Genomic DNA, 9063 nt, shown 5'->3' with positions numbered 1-9063 from the left:
GATGTGGAGCTACTGTGGTACTTTTCTTGGTGTAGCCAGACTACTTTTCTCCAGTAAAATGCCAGATTCACTTCAATCAACACATTAGATCAGAAAATGTAGCTGACTACATTCTTTCTATGATAAACATTAGAAATATGATGACCATGTATCGTTTTAGCAAAAACAAAAATAATATACCTTGCTTTTTCATATATTTTTTTCATATTCGCCTACCTCCTCATGCCTTTTGCACATTGTATATAGACTCCCCTTTTTTTTCCTACTGTGTTATTGACTTGTTAATTGTTTACTCCATGTGTAACTCTGTGTTGTCTGTTCACACTGCTATGCTTTATCTTGGCCAGGTCGCAGTTGCAAATGAGAACTTGTTCTCAACTAACCTACCTGGTTAAATAAAGGTGAAATAAAAAATAAATAAAAAAATTGTAAGCTCATTTGCTTGTGTGGCTGCTAGTCAATGAGTGTTGCAGTTCTGTTGTCATCGGATGGAAATGAAGCTGTTTTCTGTGAAGGAAAACACACTGTAGTTGCACATCCCTGATCTATTGAAGCAAGAAACACTTTACTTTCAATATAAAATGCAGGTAATGGTTTAAAATTCTGCTTTTTTGATCGTCCGCGTTTTGACCCCTGGATCGAACCTGTGCTTACCATCACATACAGTTGTCCCAATCTCCTCCTCCTCTTCTTCATCTTTAATGTTGACATTCAGCTCCAGTGTTTGACTGCAGTCTTCCAGCTTCACTGATGCCATCTCTGGATCCTGCAGTGCAAACTGGGCTCCACTGTCACAATCAGGACCCAGTGACTGTAGGTTTGGACTCAGTGTGGAAGGAGAGAGGAAGGCTGGGTTTGTCCTCACTGTTGATGTTACCGGCCTCAGACTTGATCGGAGTCGTCCTGTAGTAATAAAGACAAACGCAAAAAGTTACTGTCTTGACAGTTCTGGCACTTTTCTTTATTCTCTAAAAATATATTATATTTGCTCTCGTTCAAATCATCTCATTTCAATAGATCAGGTAGCTAAGCTTTGACAACAAAACATTCACTGATTCGCATTAGACAACTTCACACTTGCTGCACATAACCTATAATACATTTCTGAAATTGAATTAAATGCATAAAATGACAACAACAAAAAAACATTTAGTACAAGGATGCAGTATGTTTTAGGCAGCACTGTGATTGATATTCAGGAAAATCAACCAATCAAATGTATTTATAAAGCCCTTCTTACATCAGCTGATATCTCAAAGTGCTGTACAGAAACCCAGTCTAAAACCCCACAAACAGGAAGCAATGCAGGTGTAGAAGCACGGTGGCTAGGAAAAACTCCCAAGAAAGGCCAGAACCTAGGAAGAAAGCCTGGTTCATCTCAACTTATGTGACGGGTGGCCATAGTCTGTTTTCTATGCCAGAAGTTAATGGTTCTCTGTAGGAGGAATTTATATGGTGGAGGCAATTAAGCTTGTAATGTACTGAGTGAAGGAAAGGCCATCACATGGTTGCAGTCACTGATAAGGGTGGACAGAGGTGGTTTAGTGAGGAAAGGAGGTAAGGACAGGTCCCATTAAGGGAGAAGGAACAGTTTATTACCCACATCACTTAACTTCGGGGTGGCAGGGTAGCCTAGTGGTTAGAGCGTTGGACTAGTAACCGAAAGGTTGCAAGTTCAAATCCCCGAGCTGACATGGTACAAATCTGTCGTTCTGCCCCTGAACAGGCAGTTAACCCACTGTTCCTAGGCCGTCATTGAAAATAAGAATGTGTTCTTAACTGACTTGCCTAGTAAAATAAAGGTAAAAAATTAAAATAAACTTCCTGCCTAACAATAAAGATGTCATGTTTAGAGAGGAGGAGACTCCACCCATATTGAGCTATATATTAGAGGAATGGCCGATTAATTAGGGCTGTTTTCATATCAAATCGGTAATCAGCATTTTTTTACGCCGATTACATTGCACTCCACGAGGAGACTGTGTGGCAGGCTGACCAGCTGTTATGCGAGTGCAGCAAGGAGTCAAGGTAAGGTGCTAGCTAGCATTAAACGTATCTTATAAAAAACAATCAATCTTAACATAATCACTAGTTAACTACACATGGCTGATGATATTACTAGTTTATCTAGCTTGTCCTGCTTTGTATATAATCGATGTGGTGCCTGTTAATTTATCATTGAATCACAGCCGACTTCGCCAAACGGGTGATTTAACAAGCGCAGTCGAGAAAAAAAGCACTGTCATTTCACCAATGTGTACCTAACCATAAACAACAACTCCTTAAAATCAATATACAAGTATATATTTTTAAACCTGCATATTTAGTTAATATTGCCTGAAACATGAATTTCTTTTAACAAGGGAAATTGTGTCACTTCTCTTGCGTTCTGTGCAACAGAGTCAGGGTAAATGCAGCAGTTTGGGCCGCCTGGCTCGTTGCGAACTGTGTGAAGACTATTTCTTCCTAACAAAGACAGCCAACTTCGCCAAACGGGGGATGATTTAACAAAAGCACATTTGCGAGAAAAAAAAGCACAATCGTTACACGAATGTACCTAACCATAAACACCAATTCCTTTCTTAAAATCAATACACAGAAGTTTATATTTTTAAACCTGCATATTTAGCTAACATAAAATCATGTTAGCAGGCAATATTAAACAGGGAAATGATGTCACTTCTCTGGCGTTCATTGCACACAGAGTCAGGGTACATGCAACAGTTGGGGCCGCCTGGCTCATTGCGAACTAATTTGCCAGAATATTAGGTAATTATGACATAACATTGAAGGTTGTACAATGTAACAGGAATATTTAGACTGATGGATGCCACCCGTTAGATACAATACGGAACGGTTCCGTATTTCACTGAAAGATTAAACATCTTGTTTTCGAGATGATAGTTTCCAGATTTGACCATATTAATGACCTAAGGCTCGTATTTCTGTGTGTTATTATGTTATAATTAAGTCTATGATTTGATAGAGCAGTCTGACTGAGTGGTGGTAGGCAACAGCAGGCTCGTAAGCATTCATTCAAACAGCACTTTTGTGCGTTTTGCCAGCAGCTCTTCGCAATGTTTCAAGCATTGCACTGTTTATGACTTCAAGCCTATCAACTCCCGAGATTAGGCAGGCAATACTAAAGTGCCTATTAGAACTTCCAATAGTGAAAGGTTAATGAAATACAAATGGTATAGAGAGAAATAGTCCTATAATAACTTCAACCTAAAACGTCTTACCTGGGAATATTGAAGACTCGTGTTAAAAGGAACCACCAGCTTTCATATGTTCTCATGTTCTGAGCAAGGAACTGAAACGTTAACTTTTCTACATAGCACATATTGCACTTTTACTTTCTTCTCCAACACTTTGTTTTTGCATTATTTAAACCAAATTGAACATGATTCGTTATTTATTTGAGACTAAATTGATTTTATTGATGTATTATATTAAGTTAAAATAGAAGTGTTCATTGTTCATTCAGTATTGTTGTAATTGTCATTATTACAAATATATATACATAAACATTTTAAAAAATACATATTATTTTTTAATTTTTTTTAAACAGACGATTAATCGGTATCGGCTTTTTTTGGTCCTCCAATAACCAGTATCGGCATTGAAAAATCATAATCGGTCGACCTCTAGTGTGTATGTATGTATGTATGTATGTATGTATGTATGTATGTATGTATGTATGTATGTATACACACACACACACACTGGTGGAACAATGTCTGTCTGTTCAGCTGTTCGATCCTTTGGGTGAATTCACTTAGTTTGAGCTTTACTAATCGTCCGTGAGTTGTACTCGGTTCATGTTAGAACCGAACACCTGTCACACAACACATTGATCTCCCGCCACTGAAGGTGACATCCCGTACCTAGAATAAATAGATTTACCAGCCCTCTGGTTGACCTATTTCCCAGAAACCTTTTTCCAACAGCTAAGGCAAGTCTGGTCCCGGCCCGCCACAGCAGTAGCTAGTGCCCGATGGGACAAGGACATCCCTGCTGGTCAAACCCTCCCCTAAACCGGATGACGCTGGGACAATTGTGCGCCTCCCCACGAGTCTCCCGGTTGCGGCCGGATGCGACTGAGCCTGGACTCAAACTCAGAATCTCTAGTGGCACAGCTAGCATTGCCTTAGACCACTGCACCACTCGGGAGGCCCTAAGAGTCTCAGTCTTAAATCGCCAGTAGGTTTTTTGCTCCAACCCTGTTCCTGGAGAGCTACCCTCCTGTAGGTTTTCACTCCAACCCTGTTCCTGGAGAGCTACCCTCCTGTAGGTTCACACTCCAACCCTGTTCCTGGAGAGCTACCCTCCTGTAGGTTTTCACTCCAACCCTGTTCCTGGAGAGCTACCCTCCTGTAGGTTTTCACTCCAACCCTGTTCCTGGAGAGCTACCCTCCTGTAGGTTTTTGTTTTCGCTACAGGATAGTTGCCTTGCAGGAACAGGGTTGGAGTTAAAACCTACAGGACAGTAGCCTTGCAGGAACAGGGTTAGAGTTAAACCCTACAGGACAGTAGCCTTGCAGGAACAGGGTTAGAGTTAAACCCTACAGGACAGTAGCCTTGCAGGAACAGGGTTGGAGTTAAACCCTACAGGACAGTAGCCTTGCAGGAACAGGGTTGGAGTTAAACCCTACAGGACAGTAGCCTTGCAGGAACAGGGTTAGAGTTAAACCCTACAGGACAGTAGCCTTGCAGGAACAGGGTTGGAGTTAAAACCTACAGGACAGTAGCCTTGCAGGAACAGGGTTGGAGAACCCACATTCTCACGTCAAGTTCAGTTTTTCTAAGTGCCAACATTTGAGTGAAAACTGGCTCACGCGTGTTTACTGGTATATTTTGTATGTATGCAGTTTAGCAACGAGGCCCCGGGACTTCGGGGTCATGGCTAGAAGGGATCCAGCTTTTGTCAAATTACCGTCAAAAGGTTGATTTTCTTTGCATTTTCGCTCACCCTAACATTTTAGCTAACCCAAACCGAATTATCATAACCTGCTATGTTAATTATCCTAAACTGCTACTAAAAGTCCAATATGAAGTTAATTTGACAAAAGCTGTATCCCATCTAGACATCACATTACCGTCTCCCAGAGCGAAGAGGCTGCCTGCACTTTAGTCTGTTGACCGAGTATGCGACGCCATTTTACCAGCTTGTGAACAACATTTTACAGAAAACCAATAACGTATAAAAAACGAACTCAGAAATCTCAAATGAATTGAATCTTTATGAAAATTACATTGTCGAACTGTATATTAATTAAATCAAACCCAAAGTCTAACGTTAGATGTGTTTTTAGCACGTTTTTCACGCATTCGGCTTGACACAAAAATAACACGTCATCACACCTTGACAGGTTTGTTACCTAACATGTTATGACATGTTCTTTCGATATTATAAAGTGTAAACGTGCTATTACATACCTGTAGTGATGTATTTGAAACGGATACAAAGGTGAGCATATTGACAGCACAACAGTGAGTCGTCGTTCTTCTTCTTCTTCAGTGGGGTTTAACGGCGGTTGGCATACAATATGTTACATTACCACCCCCAACTGGACTATCGTATAAATCCATTATACTTTGTGAATCAAAACGGGACAATGGGAAAGGGGAAAAACACCTTCCAACTAACCGTACACTTATTAAAAACCCACCACTGTGACCCTATCTACTCCTACATCATTCAGTTCAAATGTACTTATATAGCCCTTCGTACATCAGCTGATATCTCAAAGTGCTGTACAGAAACCCAGCCTAAAACCCCAAACAGCAAGCAATGCAGGTGTAGAAGCACGGTGGCTAGGGAAAACTCCCTAGAAAGGCCAAAACCTAGGAAGAAATCTAGAGAGGAACCAGGCTATGTGGGGTAGCCAGTCCTCTTCTGGCTGTGCCGGGTGGAGATTATAACAGAACATGGCCAAGATGTTCAAATGTTCATAAATGACCAGCATGGTCCAATAATAATAAGGCAGAACAGTTGAAACTGGAGCAGCAGCACGGCCAGGTGGACTGGGGACAGCAAGGAGTCATCATGTCAGGTAGTCCTGGGGCATGGTCCTAGGGCTCAGGTCCTCCGAGAGAGAGAAAGAAAGAGAGAAAGAGAGAATTAGAGAGAGCACACTTAAATTCACACAGGACACCGAATAGGACAGGAGAAGTACTCCAGATATAACAGACTGACCCTAGCCCCCCGACACATAAACTACTGCAGCATAAATACTGGAGGCTGAGACAGGAGGGGTCAGGAGATCATCATACTATTGTGACCCTATCTACTCCTGCTCCATGCTACTGTGACCCTACCTACTCCTGCTCCATGCTACTGTGACCCTATCTACTCCTAGATCATACTACTGTGACCCTACCTACTCCAGCTCCATGCTACTGTGACCCTATCTACTCCTGCTCCATGCTACTGTGACCCTATCTACTCCTGCTCCTTACTACTGTGACCCTATCTACTCCTGCTCCATACTACTGTGACCCTATCTACTCCTAGATGATACTACTGTGACCCTATCTACTCCTGCTCCATGCTACTGTGACCCTATCTACTCCTGCTCCATGCTACTGTGACCCTATCTACTCCTGCTCCATGCTACTGTGACCCTATCTACTCCTGCTCCATACTACTGTGACCCCATCTACTCCTGCTCCATGCTACTGTGACCCTATCTACTCCTGCTCCATGCTACTGTGACCCTATCTACTCCTGCTCCATACTACTGTGACCCTATCTACTCCTGCTCCATGCTACTGTGACCCTATCTGCTCCTGCTCCATACTACTGTGACCCTATCTACTCCTACATCATACTACTGTGACCCTATCTACTCCTGCTCCATGCTACTGTGACCCTATCTACTCCTGCTCCATGCTACTGTGACCCTATCTACTCCATGCTACTGTGACCCTATCTACTCCTGCTCCATACTACTGTGACCCTATCTACTCCTGCTCCATGCTACTGTGACCCTATCTACTCCTGCTCCATGCTACTGTGACCCTATCTACTCCTGCTCCATACTACTGTGACCCTATCTACTCCTGCTCCATGCTACTGTGACCCTATCTACTCCTGCTCCATGCTACTGTGACCCTATCTACTCCATGCTACTGTGACCCTATCTACTCCTGCTCCATACTACTGTGACCCTATCTACTCCTGCTCCATGCTACCGTGACCCTATCTAGTCCTGCTCCATGCTACTGTGACCCTATCTACTCCTGCATCATGCTACTGTGACCCTATCTACTCCTGCTCCATGCTACTGTGACCCTATCTACTCCTGCTCCATGCTACTGTGACCCTATCTACTCCTGCATCATGCTACTGTGACCCTATCTACTCCTGCTCCATGCTACTGTGACCCTATCTACTCCTGCATCATGCTACTGTGACCCTATCTGCTCCATACTACTGTGACCCTATCTATTCCTGCTCCATGCTACTGTGACCCTATCTGCTCCATGCTACTGTGACCCTATCTGCTCCATGCTACTGTGACCCTATCTATTCCTGCTCCATGCTACTGTGACCCTATCTGCTCCTGCATCATGCTACTGTGACCCTATCTGCTCCATGCTACTGTGACCCTATCTACTCCTGCATCATGCTACTGTGACCCTATCTACTCCTGCTCCATGCTACTGTGACCCTATCTACTCCTGCTCCATACTACTGTGACCCTATCTACTCCTACATCATACTACTGTGACCCTATCTACTCCTGCATCATGCTACTGTGACCCTATCTACTCCTGCTCCATGCTACTGTGACCCTATCTACTCCTGCATCATGCTACTGTGACCCTATCTGCTCCTGCTCCATGCTACTGTGACCCTATCTACTCCTGCTCCATGCTACTGTGACCCTATCTGCTCCATACTACTGTGACCCTATCTATTCCTGCTCCATGCTACTGTGACCCTATCTGCTCCATGCTACTGTGACCCTATCTGCTCCATGCTACTGTGACCCTATCTGCTCCTGCATCATGCCGATGACCTGGGAGAACAGGACACCCCCCTGTAACTCCTCTGATCTCCAGTCTCGTACGTTGAAGTACTTCTCCACTGCTGCCACATCTATTGTCTGTGATTTACATTCCATTTCTGCTGTACAGTTGATAACCATTTACTATGAACAATAAGCCAACCTTACTGAAACATATCACTCATTGACCTACAGTATCACTCATTGACCTATAGTATCACTCATTGACCTACAGTATCACTCATTGACCTACAGTATCACTCATTGACTTACAGTATCACTCATTGACCTACAGTATCACTCATTGACCTACAGTATCACTCATTGACCTACAGTATCACTCATTGACTTACAGTATCACTCATTGACCTACAGTATCACTCATTGACCTACAGTATCACTCATTGACCTACAGTATCACTCATTGACCTACAGTATCACTCATTGACCTACAGTATCACTCATTGACCTACAGTATCACTCATTGACCTATAGTATCACTCATTGACCTACAGTATCACTCATTGACCTACAGTATCACTCATTGACCTACAGTATCACTCATTGACTTATAGTATCACTCATTGACCTACAGTATCACTCATTGACCTACAGTATCACTCATTGACCTACAGTATCACTCATTGACTTACAGTATCACTCATTGACCTACAGTATCACTCATTGACCTACAGTATCACTCATTGACCTACAGTATCACTCATTGACTTACAGTATCACTCATTGACTTACAGTATCACTCATTGACTTACAGTATCACTCATTGACCTACAGTATCACTGACCTACAGTATCACTGACCTACAGTATCACTCATTGACCTACAGTATCACTGACCTACAGTATCACTCATTGACTTACAGTATCACTCATTGACCTACAGTATCACTGACCTACAGTATCACTCATTGACCTACAGTATCACTCATTGACCTACAGTATCACTCATTGACCTACAGTATCACTGACCTACAGTATCACTCATTGACTTACAGTATCACTCATTGACCTACAGTATCACTCATTGA

The 9063-nt window shown here is 42.7% G+C and overlaps 1 long non-coding RNA gene across 1 annotated transcript; it reads right to left on the bottom strand.

Moving 5' to 3' along the window:
- Window positions 1-383: 383 nt before the first annotated feature.
- LOC127920835 (uncharacterized) lies at window positions 384-5563 on the bottom strand. Its single transcript, XR_008107632.1, has 3 exons — window positions 5440-5563; window positions 655-903; window positions 384-507 (listed from the first exon to the last, which is right to left on the bottom strand). It is a non-coding gene; the product is annotated as an uncharacterized LOC127920835 (long non-coding RNA).
- Between the last annotated feature and the right edge of the window lie 3500 nt (window positions 5564-9063).

This window comes from Oncorhynchus keta, unplaced genomic scaffold, assembly GCF_023373465.1.
Source record: "Oncorhynchus keta strain PuntledgeMale-10-30-2019 unplaced genomic scaffold, Oket_V2 Un_contig_20852_pilon_pilon, whole genome shotgun sequence".
NCBI classification, from domain to species: domain Eukaryota; kingdom Metazoa; phylum Chordata; class Actinopteri; order Salmoniformes; family Salmonidae; genus Oncorhynchus; species Oncorhynchus keta.
The sequence above is the reverse complement of the archived record's forward strand: the minus strand, read 5'-3'. Positions and strand labels throughout refer to the sequence as shown.